The 19,818-nt window shown below is 42.2% G+C and overlaps 1 protein-coding gene across 14 annotated transcripts in view; it reads right to left on the bottom strand.

Annotated features, from left to right (window-relative positions):
- ATXN1 (ataxin 1) overlaps nt 1-19,818 on the bottom strand; it is a 381,747-nt gene that overhangs the window by 170,878 nt on the left and 191,051 nt on the right. For 11 of the 14 annotated variants that reach the window (XM_058555208.1, XM_058555206.1, XM_058555205.1 and 8 more), the window contains one exon: nt 11,117-11,177. The gene's annotated coding sequence lies outside the window, so the exon portion shown is untranslated. Of the gene's footprint in view, nt 1-11,116; nt 11,178-16,102; nt 16,179-19,818 lie in introns of all 14 variants that reach the window. The other 3 variants (XM_058555204.1, XM_058555207.1, XM_058555216.1) reach the window with 1 other exon arrangement.

Genomic DNA, 19,818 nt, shown 5'->3' with positions numbered 1-19,818 from the left:
TTCTGCCGCCAAGGCTGATAGGAAAGGTTTTACCACAGTTCTCACACACAGTTCTCCTTCCTCAGAAAGCACCATTTGTTCGAGTATCTAAATAACTCCTGCAGAAGACGCAATTTGCTCTAATGTTTTGGTGCTATGGAATTTATTATAATCACAGACCCAGGAAATAGTTGATTGTGAAAACAGGAACATCTCAAATCACCTCTCAACTCTAAAGAAAGTAACACATTTTAAATGAAAAGCAAAGTCATCGCTTTGTTTACTGTTCTCTCTCAATTAGGAACCTGTACTCCAAGGACAACGTAGCATACCCGTTTTTCAAGTCCTAAATTACAAAAACAGTACTTCCAAGTTCTAAACCTTTAAAAAGCACTCTCTTTTGAGAAAGAAATAACCGTAGACTGCAAGCTTTTTTTTCAATATGTCAAAAAGCCAAGAGGAATGGAATGGACTGAGGAAAGTATATAGCTGGCCCTGTGATCCACTTTCTCAACAGAGTTCTGCCCACAGGTTTTCAGACACCAAGAGCAATAGCCATGCCCTCCCTCCTGCAAGTCAGGACAAGAGCCTAAGCCAGACGCAGCAGCAATAGCAGGGCATACGTGAAAACAGTGACAGGCAGAGCGGCTGCGCCCCTCTGCCCACCACCACCACCACCACCTAACCAGAAACCAACAACAAGCATCACTTTCTAGGAATTTGTTAGTGGCGGTGATCACGTGCCCTCCTTGCACTCTTTTGACCAAATATTACACAGCAAGATGTGGTCGGGAGGCCCCTGGGACTCACCATTGAAACAGAAGGCTTTGTAAGTGACATATCTGTTCGGTGTCTGTTCTTTATAGCTCAAGCACGTTTCAAAAGCTCAGCCAATGGCTAGGGAAATGTGTGGGGCCTTCCGTACACCCTCTCTGCCAACAGAGCTAATCTCACGTATGAATTTTTCAGTTCCTGAGTTGAGAAGACATATGAAATACCCAGCAACATGTTTATCTTCATTAAACAGCAAACGTCCTTTCAACAAAATCCGACAGGACAGAGATTACTGTTCATGCTAATGGAAAGTGATCAAAAGCCCCAAGATGCTTTGGTTAGCTGACTCTGAAGCCTGTTTCTGCTTTAGTTTCTATGCAAAGCACATCAAAAAAATATAGATATCACTGGAGACTCGAAATGTTTCAAGTCTCTAGTACTAGTGAGAACCTACACTTGAAACTATACAAGATGAGGAACAAAACATTAAAGTGGACTTCCACCTTCTCCCTGCAAAACAACACATAAGAGTCTATAAATAGTCGAGCCTTTCTGTTTATATATACACCCCTCCCCCACCCAGAAATGATAGCGGCTTCTGATCATCTAGCTGTTTCACAGGAATCTTACAAATACATCTAACAAAACGTGGTGATTTCATGGGTATGTAAGAGGCCCTGAAATGATCATGAATGCCAAGTAAGGCCCTATGCCTTGAATGGATAAAGCCTTCGCAGAGGGTAAAGCAGTTCAGATGTCAACTAGGGTAAGCAGGCAGTCTATCCAACAAGGGCAGCATCAGAAGGGCCAAGGGCATTTCAGAGGCAGGAAGAGTGACTTCAAAGCCCTCCTACTCTATCACACTTTCTGCACCTCTGGCCGGAGATGCCTGCTTCACAGACCCACACAGAAAGCAGAGAAGAAAGGCAAGATGTCAGGAGTTCTCTTCTCCCCCGAGAACATCTCTCCAGCTCCCGCCTTTATCCAGGGAAAAGAGATCGGGGGCTGATGGACCCCTGAATCCCCGGAAGCCCAGGCACTCACTCTGGTTCCTTGGAGCTGAGAGTTTCTGTGCGTGAGCTGCACACATTTGCGCTTCTCTCATTAGACCGTAGTCTGCCACTAGAGACCGGTGCCTATGAAGAGCGACATCACTAGCCCCAGAAAGGAAAATGGGAATGCAATGCATTCCTCCTCTCTCCCACCAAACAGCATTCTTTCTCCTTTCTCTCAAATGAAAACTGGCTTTCTCTTGTCAGACCAAAAAGACTGAGAAAGCGGTGTGCAGGGGCCTTGTGAAGCTCAGAAAAAGTGTCAGCTTGCAAAAATTTGACCAACCAGCAAAACATTACCACTCATTTCCCAGAGCCGTGGGGAGGTTGTGTCTGATAACAAGGCAGGCCAGCAGGAGAGAGACAGTTCTCACGGTGGCGTAGACAGTGAGCCCTCTCTTATCAGGGGCTAGACGTGGCAACCACACTTTAATTCTACTTTCTCGCCCACATGTAAACCATTTTATCTCCACTAGAGGGCCAGGATGGAGATGCAATTTCAGCCTGACGACTTTGCTGCTGATTTAAGATTTGATCCTAAACCTTGGGGAGGGTAGGGCAGGGGAAAGAAGGGTATGTGAAAAGGTTAGGGTTAAAACAATACTCAGTTACTCAAAGGGGGCTTACCTTGGTCTAAGCCTGTCCCCCGAATTCTACCCGAGAAGTCTCAACTCACAGAATGACATTGTTACTAAAATAAGCTAAAAAAATGTATAACATATGGGGCCAGCCTGGTGGCGTAGTGAGTGGTTAAGTTCATGCTCCACTTCAGTGGCCTGGGGTTTGTGGGTTTGGGTCCCAGACACGGACCTACACACCGCTCATCAAGCCATGCTGTGGTGGCATCCTATATACAAAGTAGAGGAAGACTGGCAACAGATGTTAGCTCAGGGCCAATCCTCCTCACCAAAAAAAGAAAAGAAAAAAAAATGTATATATATATATATAAAACATAGGACACCTTCAAAAGCCACCCAGGCTCAAAAATGCAGATATCTCCAACTCCTTCTCTTGTTTCTTATATCCAAATAGTCATTCTGTTTTGGTCAACTCTTTCTTTGTAGTGTCTACCACATCTGCCCCTTCACAATGCTCCCACAGCAGTTTTCGAAATCTTTTCTCTTTATGCCTGTAATAATCCCTTAATTGGGGCCCCTGTCTCTGGTTTTCTCCAGCAGCTCATGGGCCATGAATACAGTTGTAAAGCTAATCTCACTGAAATGCAGTTGGTCACATTCAGCAGCTTGCTGAAAAATCTCCAGTGATTACCAACCCCCAGTTCAGGAGCCTCTCCACAGCCCTGTCCTATTCACATTTAAACAGTGACAGGCAGGGTGCTTAGACCCCGCCCTCTCCACCACCAACACCCCAAACTGGAAACAAACCAGCACCATTTTCTAGGAATTTGTTAGTGCCTGGGCCCTCCTTGCATTCAGATTTCTTTTGATGCAATATTACATATTGAGACATGGTTGAGAGGCCCCATTCTTTGGTCTGACACATGTGGTATGACCCCAACCTACCTTCCCAATGCAATCTTCCACTTTCTCTCCATGAACTCTCCACTCTCCACGTTGATTCGCACATAGAGCTTCCAACTTATTTTTCACATTCAGGTGCTATGCTTTGCTCAGCATATGTTTTGCCCCTGTCTGGAACCCCCTTCTCCACTGATCTGGAGCTGGATGCTGCCCATCTGCCAGGGCCCCAGGATGTGAGGCAGCAGGGGAAAGTGTGAGAGAGCCTGACACAGGAGAGAGACCATGCGTTGTAGTCAAATACTGGGTTGGAATCATGGCAGCATCCTGGACAGGTTAACCTCTCCTTGATTAAGTTTCTTAATTTTTAAATGAAGATAGTGATCTCTACCTTCTTCAGGAGGAACAAGGCTAGAAGAGCAGCGGGTACCAGATAACACACAAACTGTTAAGTCAAGCTGTGGACTAGGAGACAGTAATGTCGCTAAGACAGGCTGAAGTCTGGGGCTTTAGCATGAGTTCAAACACCAACTGAATTGGATTCAATCTGCCCATGTCTTTATGATTTTCCATTCACCGTGGCTAATTAATATTAGCTATGTTGTCCTTATTTATTAATGCTCTTTTAATTTTAGTAAATATCTTTGAGCCAGACCTAATTTTTCCAAGTCTGGGTTTTGGAATCTATCACAGGCATTACTGCTATAAACACTATTCGGCATGAGTGACCATTCATTCCTATGTCCACTCATTCTTTCACCCTACAAATCTTCATTGAGCACCTAGGGTATGCTGACTGGGAGAAAAACAAAAGTAAATGAGAAGGCTGGAACGACACGAGGGGTATAAAAAGCTGAATGCAATGTGTAGGACATAGCAGGTGACGCACGTCCCTTCCAGGACAAAGCTTTGAAACATTTTAATTGCTGGTGCAATTCTCCAGTTTTTCTCTCTTCCCCCGTGATCCATGAAGGAAGCCTCCAGATGGAAGGATAAAAAGATCAAAGCAGCCTGCATCACAGAGCTATGCATGGAGGACAGTTGTGCTAGACAGACACCAGCTCCACACCAGACACTGCATAAGTGAGAAATAAATTTATTTTGTTCAGCCCTTGAGAGTTTAGGGTTGACTCTTTCTGCTGCATAAGCCCATCCTATCCTGATTAGTACAATAGCTTTCATTTTGTCTAATATCACCATTTGGCAATTAATGATGTATAATAATGCCTTATGATAGTTCTCATATTTACTGCCCTTTATTTCTTTTAACTTCCTTAACTTTACCTGTAATCATGCCTTGCCTCTTCAACTAGACATAGTGACCTTGGCTTATACTCTTAGGGCTCTCCTCTTCACTCTCCAAGCTCACTTCCTCCTACCTCCCATTTCCCCCCAAATTTAGGAGTGAACCTTGCACACGGAAATTGTTTAACTCATAATCGATGATTTAATATTTTCCCATTAAGAAATAATTCCTGGGCCGGCCTGGTGGTGCAAGCAGTTAGGTGCGTGTGCTCCGCTGCGGCAGCCCGGGGTTCGCAGGTTTGGATCCCGGGCATGCACCGACACACCGCTTGTCAAGCCATGCTGTGGCGGTGTCCCATTTAAAGTAGACGAAAATGGGCACGGATGTTAGCTCAGGGCCAATCTTCCTCAAGAAAAAAGGGGAGGATTGGCATCGGATATTAGCTCAGGGCTAGTCCTCCTCACAAAAAAAAAAAAAAAAGAAAGAAAGAAATAATTTCCAAAATACAATGACAATTATTTACTTTCATTAACCAATACCACTATGCTGGCATGGATAATTAGGAATTAAATGCAATAGCTACAACAAGACTTTAGGGATTCATCTGTGGATTTATGTCAGCCATGGCCTCAGGATTGTGTGTCAACCATGGCTAATCATAGCCATGGTTATGGCCATGGGTGGCTTGGTGATCATTTCTTACTCACTTATTTGTGTTGATCCCAATGTTTGTGGCCCTACTTAATGATATAGGTCTGGGCTTCTAGGATTCTCATTCATTCATTTGTCCATCTATACAATCATTCTCTGAGAGGCAGCAGAGAATAACAGCTATGGAATCAGACTAGCTGTGAGACTGTAGGCTAGTCACTTCATCTCTTTATGCCCCTAGTTTCCTTACTTGTAAAGTGAGAGTTAAAAATGTAAGGTTGTTGTGAGAATTACAGAAGTTAATATATGTAAGACACTTGGAAAGTTATTTTAAGTACTAAGATACAGCAGTACCTGGCATGTTGTAAGAACTTAGAATGCTAATATTATTATCTACTGAGCACCTACCACATGGCAGATAGTAGAGAATCAAAGATGAAAAAGAGATTGCCCAGGAGTTTACAACCTGGTAAGGGTAATAAATATATAAAGAAATGAGTGAATTGAAGTGTTACACAGCCAGAGCCAGAGAGAGAAAGAATACACAAATGCACACACTCACACACACAGCAAATGCAGACACACATGCACGCACAGACACACATTTACACAAACGTGTGCACAACTACTGGTGACTCGTGAGTTACGAACAAGAAGGTGCTCCTTCCCTTTGGAAGAAGAGCCCGGAAAGGCTCCAGAGAGAATGTGCTAACTGAACTGAGTCTTAAAATATGAATAGGTGCTTGCCTGGCAAGACAGGGCACAAGGATCTCCAGGCAATTAAGGAATGTGAGAAAGGGCCTAAACCAACGTTTATTCATTTATTCTTTCAACAAATATTTATCAAAGGCCTCTTATGTTTTAAGTACTGGGATACAGCAGTAAAGGAAACTGATGAGGTTTTTGCTTTTAACATTTTAATAGGGAGCTATTTTAATTTTAATAGAGGAGCTAACATTTTAATAGAAGAGACTAACAAAAACCCAGTAAACAAATATATAAACAAAGAGCGATGAAGAAAACACATGGCTAGAGCGAGACTGGGGATAGTCTGCCTGACTCGAGTGTAGAAAGTGAGAGATGTGAGCAGAGCCAGAGGGAAACACCATTCCTATTCTTCTGTCTTCTACATGGAGGATTTTCCCTGAACTCTCTTGGCCTCTGACTCCATCCTCTTTTCTTTCCCAAGGATGTGGAGTGAGTTACCTGGCTGGGGGCTAAAACCAGCGTGGTCCAGGCCTCTCCTTGGGTCATGTTAACTCCACTGGGTAGAGTTAATCTACCACTGGGTAGAGTTAAAATTTTAAGCATGGGGCCGGCCCGGTGGCTTAGTGGTTAAGTGCACACACTCCGCTACTGGGGCCCGGGGTTCGGATCCCGGGCGTGCACCAACGCACCGTTTCTCCGGCCATGCTGAGGCCGCGTCCCACATACAGCAACTAGAAGGATGTGCAACTATGACATACAACTATCTACTGGGGCTTTGGGGAATAAAAAAGGGAGGAGGGGGGCCGGCCCGGTGGCGCAAGCGGTTAAGTGCACGCGATCCGCTGCGGCGGCCCGGGGTTCGCTGGTTCGGATCCCGGGCGCGCACCGACGCACTGCTTGGTAAGCCATGCTGTGGCGGCGTCCCATATAAAGTGGAGGAAGATGGGCACGGATGTTGGCCCAGGGCCGTCTTCCTCAGCAAAAAAAAAAAAAAGAGGAGGATTGGCGAATGTTAGCTCAGGGCTGATCTCCTCACAAAAAAAAAAAAAAAAAAAAAAAAAGAAAAAAAAAAAAAGGGAGGAGGATTGGCAATAGATGTTAGCTCAGAGCCGGTCTTCCTCAGCAAAAAAGAGAGAAGGATTAGCTTGGATGTAAGCTCAGGGCTGATCTTCCTCACAAAAAAAAAAAAAATTAAAAAAATTAAAAAAAAAATTTTAAGCATGGAGTGGATTTTGGTCTCTTTTTCCTTCCTTCTTCCCACAAACAGTGGCCCGCAGACTCGAAATTTTCCCACAGGTGAACTGTTACCAGGCCCAGACTGGGGAAGAGGAAGGTGGGAAGATCTTTTTGGCTCTTAACCTACGATACAGCTTCTAACTCAGTTACCTGTTATCAGTCACATGGGTGCATTCTGGCCTCCATCTGCCTTATTATGCCTGTCTTATTTCTCAGTTGGCTCAGAACTTGGGAAGGGAAGAGAACTCTTCTCAGATAAAAGTTTTCATACAATAAAAACTTTTCCTCTCCCAACAGACCTCAAAACTAAATTAGGAACCACTATCCTAATCTATCAAACCTGTCACCTTAATGAAAAATCCTTAGAATCTGTTACTTAATAGCTCTGAAGACATTGCTAGGGGTTTGACTGAAAAGCCTGGCCTAAACGGTACAATAAGGCAAATTCAACAGAAGTCGCAAATAAGGGGGGGTGGGTGGGAAAAAGGATGATTTCAGTGCCAGTGTAAAACTCTAGGGGACACAGTTCATGGTTGGTAGCCACAAAGAGGAAGATGAGGAAATGTGAAGTCTTCAGATATTCTTACCTTGTGATTTCATATCTACATGTTTTTAAAAACCACACCAGAAAAAGAATTTCTTGAATTTATCTTTTCTCTGAAGAATTTAAAAGCATTTTCAATATATTTACACACTTGCCTCACCTCTTCCTTGTGAGATAAGATGAGATTATAAGGTTATCATGAAGAAATATTAGTGGCATGGTTACTATCTACAGGGCTCGGTTCTGAGCATTAGAGAAATTTAAAAAAAAAAAAAAAAAGATGAAGAATAAGATAGTGGGTTCCTGACCTGGAAGGCCTGAGTCTCTACCAACAAAGACTGCTCAGGCCCCTGAAGCACTATGGATCAAAAAAAGGAAATACAAGTGCCAAATAGATGGCAAAGATTTTTTTAAAATGCTTCAGGAGTTCAGGGGGAAAAAGCAGCTGTTGAAATCAAGAGTGATTACAATGGTTTCATGGAGGATTTTAGAGATGAGAAAATCTCAGAGAAATGTTAAAACCCCAGCTACACACACTGAAGCAACTGCAATTAGAAACTGCATCCCTGGTAGAAGCTTCTAGAAGACATGCAATGTATTGTATTTCTTTGTGCACCCTGCTGTGCCTGGCATTGCACTTCACCCTGCTAAGTGTCTCCTAAATCTGTGCAGCGCATTAAATGGGTACTCTGTTTCCCTAGATTTCACACTGCTCCGTTTCACGGCCCACTTTCCAGCCAGGAGCAGCTGACCGCAATGTACAGGAAATGCTCTACCCACTGTGCCATTCTGACAGAGCTGCTTTGCCACAGGGATGATGAAAAGCACAGACTCTCCACCTACTTTCGTTTGCTAAGGCTGGAGGTTCTGCCAGCTCTCCTGGCACACTCAGCGACCTACAGAATTTTACTACAGACGTAGCCTTCTCCTTCATCAAGTCCCAGGCTGGATGGGGACAGGAGGCAAGTGTTAATAACAGGGATAGATAGTAACAATTACAAAGTCCACACTCTCTCCAGGAGGGGAAAGGCATGCCAGAATAAGGTGGAAAATAAAAGAGGGCATCGGGCTGTCCTCATCCTGCCCAGGATAGACTAGCTGCCACAGTCATTATATTTTTTCTGGCTGCACAGACATGTTGCTATGGCACCAATACATGCCATTGCTACTTGGCCTCTTGCAAATAAAATCGCAGTGCTGGCAAGTGCCTCTCCCTAGATTTCCCTTAAAGGGATACCATTGATGGTGAGTACTGTTCGGGCCCAGAAACAACAGCAGCATTGTTCCAGGTCCAGCCCCGCTGCATACCATGAAACGGAGCCCAGCGACACACGTTTTACAAGGTGTACATGCATGTGTACCTGCATGGTACAAACCCAAAGTGTGGGGACCAGCCTCTGAGCTGCTTTTTAAGTAAGAAACTCATGGCTTCGGTTTGTGTTTAGTTTCCTCCCAAATGGTAAAAGCAAATGGCTTGTCATATTTTGGGTAATGATTTGATGCCTCGTGACTGTCAACTTCAAACTACTTGTGACCCCAGCAGGAAACCAAAGTCGCCACAAGTGGTCGGCATGACTTCAACTGGTCTTCATTTTATCCCTTTAACATTTCTTGCCTCAGATCCCTCCCTACCAATTTATTCTTTACTAAAAGAATAGTGCAAGGTAGGCATGGAATTTGCCACTTCCCCACCTTTCTAAGGCCCTTCATTGTCCTCTGTTCTAGTCTTGTCAATCTCTTGATTCCACAGAGACCCTTAGATTCCCCAGAGAATAGCAGATCTCAATGTCCCACATTATACTGTCATATGCCCTGGGGATAAACCTTTTGGGCTTTTCTTGGACAAAAAGAGGAAATGGAAATCCTCAAGTTCACACTTTTAATGAATGCACATTCATGCATCCTGAGCATCTGAGGACAGGAGAGATCAATATTAGAGTAATAAGCAGGCAATCCCTCAATGAACCAGCAATCCATGTTCTAAATTCCATTCAGTGCACTGGTAGAAAACAGATCATCTCTACGATAAGGAGACATATCAAGTTCCTTAATAATGACTCCAGTGACAGCAGAAGAGAAGCCCCCATTCGTTAAGCTAAAGTGACTAAGTTGACAAGTGGGATAAAATAATGACACAGGCTCTCAATACTACACTTAGACCAATCCCTAAGTGAGATAAAATGTTTTGGAAATAAGTGCATTTAGGTCATCAACCTAAATGAACATGATCCAGAGTCAGATCTAGCACAGGTATCCTCCAAAAAACCACAGACAAGTCCACCTTCTGGGATTCCACTGGAGAATCCTATTCTCACACTTCTCTCCATCATAACCCACCACGTGCTCTCGCGTAAAAAAACAGTATTACTTTTTTTTTTAAATGAGACAACATTTCTCGGGAAGTCTCTATGACTGCAGGCCAACTTTGTACCACACATAAAGAAACCCGTTAGGCATTAGTCTGCAGGTGCAGACAGCCCCAGGTGGGGGCGTGCAGGTCTGCAGCTGGCTGTATACACCTCCAGGTGCACCATGGCCTCTAGCTGCAAAACAGATGTACCACCACGTCTCAGCACGTGATGTGGCATTGCAAATGCAGTGGTTTGGAAAGGGCGCAAAGGAAAATATGTCCTCTCAGATGAGGTCCACAGCAGAAGTGTTCTGGGTACATCCACTCCACCAACCTCTCTTGATGGTAGCCAAGTCTGACTACTAGAAAGTTAGATAGCTCAACAGCATCACTCCTGACACTTGCCTTAGAGGGCTGTTATTCATTTACCAGTATTACATCAGGTCAAACCACCTATAACTCCGTATCCTCAGAAGGAATTGAGATTTAAAACACAGCTCTGTGTGGCGGGGGCGTGAGCAGGGTAGACCACACAGCTGGTAGTCAAATGCCTCTCTCATGATCCCAGCTCTGCGGCTGCCCGAGAAGCCCCCAGACAGGGGACGTGAAGCCTCAGCTGCCCCATCTGTACAGAGGGGCTTTGCCAGATGACCTATAAGGTTCCATCTAAGGCTCCGACCCTATTATTCTCTGTCTCTATTATTCATGGTATTCACGAAACAGTGGGTCATGTGAACAAAACGGATGGTTTCTCCTTGCCCATGGCCGCATTTCTGTGCATCAGTCACTGAAACAAAAGAAACTTTCTCTCTCCTTCTCTCTGCAAGCTGGACAAGGTGATAGCAACGATGGTGACAACTCATAAGAGGCAAAACATGAACAGCAAAAGGAAACAGCAGAAAAATACAAGGGGGAAATCCCCCCTCTGAAAGGAAGAGGAGATTTGATAGAGGAGGAGGAGAAAGAACACCTTGGTTCCAAGCAGGAGAAAACTTTTAGAGAATGCATGCTATCAAGAACAACTTCTTAAAGTATCACAATAATTGGATAAAATTTTGATGCATGTAAAAATACATAAAAGAGTCAAGGATCACTCACCCTATGAAAACAGCATATTGATTTCTCTTCACCAAGAAAACGGGCTAATTTCTTTGGAAAACTGTAAGAGAAAAAGATTAAAAAAACAACATTAAGTCCATTCTATAAATCAGCACAGGTACACAGGTCTAGAGACAATAAGAAATCCCAGTGCCTGGCACTTTGGCACTTACGAGGGGCACAGTTAAATTTTTCAAGAACGGTGGAGGTATAGTTGTTTGGCTGACCACACGAATTTTTAAATCAGAGCTTTGAACAATTAACATGTAGAAAATAATCGTGTGCACGATTCCTTTCTCACGAGATGTGTGAACCTCATGACAAAGGAGTGTATATTGTGGTGTCTGGGAAAACATTTTTTAGGTGGATCTTTTAAAATGTCATTTCTGCATCCTCAGCATGGGGCTACTTGAAGACGTCTTAATAAGTCACCAGAGTACCCCTTACTGCACTTTTTACTTTCCCAAAACGGTACACCCACAACTCCATTCATCCTCCACTGAGGTCAGTGACCCCACAGGGATCCGTAATTGGGCTCAGATGGGAATGAGGACTTGGCAAAGAGGCACTGGGGGTCACATATCAGGCCGACTGAGTAATCCCGTGAGGAAGCCACGGTGTCTGAGATAAAGTGTGGGAAAGAACCGAGATGATGTGAATGTTGGAAGAGGAAGCCTGAAGGACAAAGGGAGATAAGGGAGGGACAGCCACAGACTGTTTAATCTACATCACATAAGGAACTAAGCTCAAGATCCAAGTTTTTAAAAATTTCCAGAGACTGTTCTAAAGACGCCTTTGCAGGTTTAGGAGGGGATGTGAGGCAAAGCTAGGCTACCTCCCAAGACTGGCAAATTTCACAGGATCCCAGAGCATTTGGGATTAAGTCTACAAGCTGTAAGAAGGCCATCGCTTTTCTTCCCTTTCCCTAAAAGGAAGAGAGTGCTGTGGCCATGAGGATGTCCACTGGCAGCAGATTCCCAGACTCAGTTTCCCAGAATCTGAAAGGCACGCCTCAGGGTCACAGAGAGGGGTCCACCTCCTATACTGTCAGACTGTGCTAGGAGAGGTGAAGGCTACTGAGACGATGTGATTCTGCCTCCCGAGAAGTTTACACTCTAATTGAAAATACCACAGGGAAACAACGTGAGCAGTGAAAGATGGTACACAGTGGTAAAATCTGAGTACCTTCTTTTTAAAGCAACACTTTATAATCCACTCACATACATTAACCTTTTCATCCTAACGGCAGATAAGATGTCTACAGTCAGAATCACAAAGACCACAAAAACTGATTTCAGAATTATATGTGAGTCTGAATCTCAGCTCAGTCACATATCAGCTGTGATTCAAGTTACATAAATTCTCTGAATTCCTTCCTCATTTGCATAATGACAATAATAATACCTACTTTGTATAATGTTTCAAGTTCTTAATGCAGTGCTTGGCATGTAGAAGAGATTGCACAAAAAGATAAAGCTTTAATGCCATCGGCACAACACGTTTACGTATCTGTAACAACAGATAAGACACAGGAGAAATTTTTATAATTTCATAATTTGTCAAAATGTGAGTATAGGTATTGTGTTCTTTTTTCCCCACCCTCAAAATTAGATGATACAAATGAGAACATAGTAAAACTGTTTACTGCAAACAATTAGATAATATAGATAAGAGGGGAAAAAAACCCCAAATAATGCAAATCATCAAAAGTCTCACAATAATCACCATGAACATTTTGGCTTAGATGGCTCCAGGCTCTCTGCTATGCTCACGTATACAGAGTATATTATACATAAACTTTTATAAATAAGATTATATACATACATACAATTTATTCATAACATACTATGATAGTATCCATACTGTTTTGCAGTTTGATAATATTTTACTTGTTATGTTGTAAACCTCTTTTAATATCAATAAATCCACCTCCACCATAATTTTTTAAGGACAGCAAGAGTATTGCATTGCAAGAATGAACCACTAAATATATGTTTGCCGAATTTACAGAATCTACAGAAGTATCCCACATTTATGAGAAGTGACCACATGTGTGGTAGGGTGTGGTTCCTTCTACATTTTCGTCAAGATTGAGCAAGGAAGATTGTATAAATATAAGAAGTCTTAACAGCAAAAAATTGTTTTGGTTTGAGTGAGTGAAGCTTAGAAGAATAAACACTAGCACATATACCACAGGAAATAATATCACAAGTCACGATATTCAACGAGTTTCCAATATACTGAAAGGGGACAAAATTGTAAAGAGTAGGGCTAATGGTGGATAGAGATGCCTAGTTCAAGTATGAAATCGTAAGTCTGCAGTGAAAGAAGTGACTCCGTTTTCAGTGCGATCATGGTAGAGTCACTTAATGATACAGAGAAAGGTAAACTGAAAATTGTAGACTCTTGAGTGACTCTAAAAATTATAATCACATTATATAAAATTCAAAACCTAAAAAAAAAATCAGAATCTACCATATTGAGAAGATATCAAGAGTTGGAATGTTTGCGCGGTCTCAATAGTTCTAATTTCCTTCTCAAAGAGAATGGTCAGTTTGGTAAAACGTATGTCATACAGTTTGCTTGAGTTGCATGACACATCCGTGTCCTCAATTGAGAAAATTGTGCCATACCTATAAATGTGACTGCCTAGCAACATTTGGGAAAATACCACTTTGCGGGGGGAGGCTGGGGGAATGAATGTATTCCCACAATCAGCAAAGAGTGTGGAGCTAATTTCTCCTCCAGTTATGAATGTACCTAACCCTTTCTAAGTATTGCCAACACTGCTCCTACAGGCAGGCAGGAGGTGGGAGATTGGCATGGAGTAGCCGAGAGAGAAAGACAGGACATACTGTGGCAGCAGAGAAATGCCAAATCGGATCCCAGCTGGAAAATCCTGGAGAGATCAAAACTAGAGAACAAAGTAGAGAAACAGAGTTGATTTGTGAAACCAGAATCTACAATGAATAAACAGGTGACAACCCCTTGCCATGCTACCTTCCAACAAATGTTCCCTAAATGTTCATCCCTTGTCCAGCTTATGCAATTTTTAGGGGAAGAGACAATCTGTGGTGGGGGTCATGCTCTTAGAAGGGACTTCTATCATTCTATTTTGACCATGTGAAATAGAATCAACATTAGGAGATAAGAACATAACACTTTAACTTTTAGCACTTCATGGAATCAGAGAAAGCATCTCTTGGACAACTCACACTAAGGACTTTACTATATCTCAGAATATGGTCTGAGCTACTTTTAACAGATCTCTTTTAGTGTACAATTCAGGAGCCAGTGAGATGTCCCTAGATCTAACAATGAACTTATAAGGACAGAGTTTTTGCTTTGCTTAACTCTCTTGTGGTCACAGCTTTCTCCGTGAGAGAGAACCAGATGGCCAGGCTGTGTTGTATGCTATATAACATCACTTTTATGCAGTCAAAGCTATTTGATAGACATTCTTAAATTTGCTTTCAAAGGGATCTGCATATCCTTTGATGGTGTACATGGGACGGCCCCGAACAAATTCTGTATAGCATACTTAGCCATGGAAAATTGTGGTTTAGATTCTAACATCCTCGTCCAATTGTGTGTCCCGGGTAAATATGACCTAGCCAGGAAAACTGTACTGATACTATCTATTCCACACTTACAATACATTTTTGAACTACTGACTTTGGAAAAGTTTGTCTTGCCATTGTATTGTGTCATATCCTGAGTAAGTATTAGACTCCTTAATACTAGCTACTCCATTTACTGAGTGGCTAATTTGTGCTGACAAGTTTGTATCTATTATCTCTAATCCTCACAAAATCTCTGTAAAATAGGTTCTATTAGCCCCACTGCATAGAAGAGGAAAGCAAAGTTCCAGACAATTAACTTATCCAAAGTCACATAACCAGTAAGTGACAAAGCAAGAATTCAAAGCTAGGTTTGTCTGGGATTCGTGGCCAAAGAGAAAAGAGATGAACACCCTGGCAACATGCGTGTGGATTTTTATATGAAAGCCCCAATACATAGTATTCTGTCAAACACAAAAAACAAGCACTTGCTTTCACTAAATAAGCAGATATTTATTTTTCAGGTTATTTTTAGGGAGTAGCAAGTGAGGATGCTACAACAAATGTCATCCATGATACTCAGCAGCAAGTTGACTTAAAGTGTGTTACTTAACCTCCTTGTGCCTCAGTGTTCCCATCTGTTCAATGGGGATAATAATGGAACCTATCACATTGGGTTGTTGGGAGGGCTAAATCCGTCCAACAGGTGCCAGGCAAGCCTTCTTCAGGCAGAACAGCAGGACCAAAGTGCTGACAGTTGCAACGACACAAAATGTAGCCTTGGCAAGTCCGTCTAACAATTACTTTGCATCCTTCTGATTATGAGCCACAAGCATGCAATCAACAGCATAGAGATGATCTTAAATGATCTCCATCAGCATTTTACTTTAGTTATCAAAGCGTGGCAGACAGAACACACACTCATCTGACCTAAACGCGGTGTTACTGACCCAAACACAGAGAATGTGCAGGAACGATAATGGCACAGGAGCGGCGGCCTTGCTGGGGGCTGCTGGTTGTAATAGATTCATTTTATTTCATTCAAGTTTTCCATTTACTACCTCAGAATAAATAAATAATATTTCTCTGTTTCTCATCTGATAAATTTATCCACAGTCTAACTCAATTTAAAGATTTAAGTAAGTTTACAAATTCTCCAGACTTAATATTCTGTGCTGTACGTATCCCTTACAAGGAGCACTTTTCATATTCCATTGCAAATTTGTGTGGGTACGCATGTCCCCTACTAAATTGTGGCCCAGCTCGGAGAGGATGGAATTTATATCATTTACCTCTAGATGGAATTTATACCATTTATCTCTGAATTCCCAACACCTAGCCCAGTGCCTGGTATATATGGTAGACATTCAAAATATGCAGAAATGAATGAATTCTCATTGGAGCATAAATAAGAAGGCATGCTTACTGAATGCTTGAATGACCCAAGTTGATCTGAGAAGTCACTAGCACTTCAAGGACAACATCTGAATTCCAAAACTTGTCTACAAATGGAAAAGATGATTGTAAATATATACAATGAAATTCAGGAGAGATCTGTTCTTAAGGAGTAAAAACATACAAATATAAAAATAAGAAAATACTGCCCTCATACTAACTGAAGAAAATCATATGCAAAGGGACTCTCTCCAGACTCTGTTTCCAACCTTAAAGCCTATAACTTAAGGTGGAGATAGTATTTTGGCAGTGGTTTCCAAGGAGAGTAATTAAAACCACTATAGGTTGGAGAATCAGATTTGGGAGAGAAATACTCATTATCAGATTACAGGGAAAAAAAAAAGAGGTCAACTTTCTCTCTCATTAAGTAAAGGAAAAGGGCTATGAAGTTTTCAATATATCGGCACTATTACAACCAATGCCCACCACTTCACTAACAAATTTCAGTTGGGGCAGTAAGATTCTATACAACGGGACAAGGACTCTATTTTGTCTTTAGATAAACATTATATCTGCAGCAAAAGGTGACATCTCAGCAGGTTCATCCATTATTGGGATCCTATTTGGATCACACAAAATGACTACCCTACCCACTCTATGTAAGAAAACATCAGATAAATGTTACTCCTTGCTTTATGATTTCCTGTGTGTCTGTATTAGTGGGTGGGTATGAGTGAGTGAGTGAGAGAGAGAGTGGGTGTGCGTGTGTGTGTGTGTGTGTGTGTAGGATTTCCAATGATCTTAAGGGTATTACACATAATCTTTTAAAGTCAATGTTTAATATTCTTGAATTGCCAAAACATATCATATAAACTCCTCAAAGACAATGTCCATATACCTCAACAATTCTTCCATCAGTTAGCATAAGTGTATCGTATGAACGGTCAAAAGGTTCAACAGAAGGCAGAACAAAATCAGCAAACCACCAATCTCTCCAAATTCCAAAATTGGCAATCACTGCCTTAGCAAAGTTGTACTTCTGACTTGAACGAAAGCTAAGAGAAGCAGGATGCTATTTTTAGGTGAAAGGCAGCAAGTTTTCTGTGTTCTACACTTTATGGCTACGTCCCTGCAGTATAACTCCTCTCACTGCAGCTAAAGATCAGAGCTCCTTCACCCAAGTTCAGTATAAATAGGAAATACCACCAGGGAAAGGCAAGAGATAGCTACTGCGACTTTAAAAAAGTGCCGTCTGTGTTAGAAATGATTCGGTCACATCTGGCAGCAGCCCTGGTGAATGCTGGATGCAAAAACTATTGTCCCAATCAAATAACAAAGGCTTCAAGAACACAGTTCTGGACCCAAAGTTGGAGTTCAGTAAATACTTGAAAGCCCTAATATCTTATCTCTGTGTGAGCTTCATGGTTTTCTAAGTACTCAAGGACAGAGTGAACAGCCAGCAGGCAACAGCACTGTGTTAGAAATATGGTTTAAAAACGGCATCTCTTAAATGTCTAGAACAGCCAGGGGCTGGCACACTTTTTCAGTAACGGGCCGGATAGCAAATGTTTTAGGTTTTGTGGGCCTGGCAATCTCTGTTGCAACCACTCGGCTCTGCCCTTGTAGCATAAAAGCAGCCACAGACAACACTACACGAATGAGCGTGGCTGTGTTCCAACAAAACTTTATTTACAAAAATAGGTGGGGATGGGATATGGCCCAGAGGCCAGAGTTTATCCACCCCCAGGATGTGGAGAAATTGGAAGCCCTTGCATTGCTGGTGGGACTGTAAAATGATGCAGCTGCTGTGGAAAACAGTACGGTGGACCTTCAAAAAATTAAACATAGAATTACCATATGATCGAGCAATTCTTCTTCTGGGTATACCCAAAAGAACTGAAAGCAGGGACTTGAACGAATATTTGCACACTCATGTTCACAGCAGCATTACACACAAAACCCAAAAGGTGGAAGCAACTCAAGTGTGAATAGACAAAATGTGGGATGTACATACAATGGAATGTTATTCAGCCTTTAAAAGAAAGAAAATTCTGACACATACTACAACATGGATAAACCTTGAGGACGTTATGCTAAGTGAAATAAGCCATGAATAAAAAGACAAATACTGTATGATACCACTTATGTGAGGTACCTAGAGTAGTCAGATTCAAAGAGACAGAAAGCAAAACGGTGATCACTAAGGGCCGGGGGGATGGGGAATGAGGAGTTACTGCCTAATGGGTACAGAGGTTCAGTGTGGGAAAACGAAAAGCATTCTGTAGACGGATGGTGATGATGGCTGCACAACAATGTGAACATACTTAATGTTAGCGAACTGTACACTTAACGATAGTAAAGTTCATGTTATATATATTTTATTGCAACTGAAAAAAAAAAAAAAAAACAAAGAAGAGCCTTGTGATCACTTGGCCCTCTAACGGAGCTTCTCAAGTGATCTGTTTGGACCAGGACATACCAAGGAGGTCCGACAAGTCATGCTTGAGATGCCTGGCTTACGAGTAGCAGCTGAGGAATTGTAACCTTGTTTGAGGGTTCCGGGAAATCAGTTAACATTTGAGAGCCTCCACATCTAGGAATCATTTGGACTAAAAGAGAATAGGAGGGCCTCTATGATTCACAGGGAACTCTGCACCTAAGATTTCTGATACAGCCAGAATGCCCGTCATATTCTTTTCTGAGTGCTACAACCTCAGAGATTCAATCTGACAGTGGATGAGGAGTTAATGACAGGTCGGAATAAAAGTTAGGAAAGTTTACCTACCTGATGGAGGGACATAATAAAGAGCAAAGAAAGGTAAAAGAAATTCCCGTAATTAAGGTAAAGCAATTCTCTCCTTTAGGATGACTGTGAAAACTCAGAATCTCCAGTTATGGGTAAGAGAAGCCTCTTTCTCTCCCTAACACTGCTCTACCTTTAGTTGACTCACTTGAAACGTAAGCTCCTCTGAGTCTAAGTCTATATTACACTTAATATATATCATGCACAAGAGGTGATCTCATGAAACCTGTCCCTATTTGCATAGCATTATTCCACGGATTACTCAAGTGTCATCCCTGCGAAAGTCAAGCTAATACAAGGCTGCATCACCCACTACAAGCAGAATGATGCTGAGTCATAGTTTCTTAGTTGAGGGAAAATGATACCACTTCTTTTCACATTCTTGATAAGAAACAGGAAGATACCTCCAAGCCAGCCCAACCATAGGGAAAAAGAAAGTCCTAAGGCCACACTGCTTACAAAAGACACCGATGACTACCCCCAGGTAATTTTAGCTCCTCCTACACTGACAAAACAAGGTGGAAGGCTGGGTCATATGTTTCCAACTCAGTTATCCAGAGTAGCCATTAGAGGGTCCCAAATATCCCAGTTAACTATAACATTTTCTGGCTATCAATGTTTTAACCAATATGCAGTAAAACGCAGTTTTCACTCGAGGGCACACATCTCTATTGTAACCATTTTTTGACAGTTTTTGTCAGAGAATTCAAAGCACTGAAGGAAAACATGTAAACGAAAAAAAATGCTAGAGAAAAAAAATAAATTTAGGGCAAGGGCATACACTAGATTTTTAGATAACTAAAGCCTGTGGTGTACAGAGAAATGTTTCATAACTAGCTGGAGAGGAGAGAGGAGCCCTGATTGGTAATGTTTGCAGATTTCTCTAGTGTAAACATTCCCACCATGGCCGATTTCAAGCTAGCAATATGATGCCAGCCTGCTCT

Source organism: Diceros bicornis, chromosome 14 (assembly GCF_020826845.1).
Source record: "Diceros bicornis minor isolate mBicDic1 chromosome 14, mDicBic1.mat.cur, whole genome shotgun sequence".
Classification (NCBI taxonomy): Eukaryota; Metazoa; Chordata; class Mammalia; order Perissodactyla; family Rhinocerotidae; genus Diceros; species Diceros bicornis.
The sequence above is the reverse complement of the archived record's forward strand: the minus strand, read 5'-3'. Positions and strand labels throughout refer to the sequence as shown.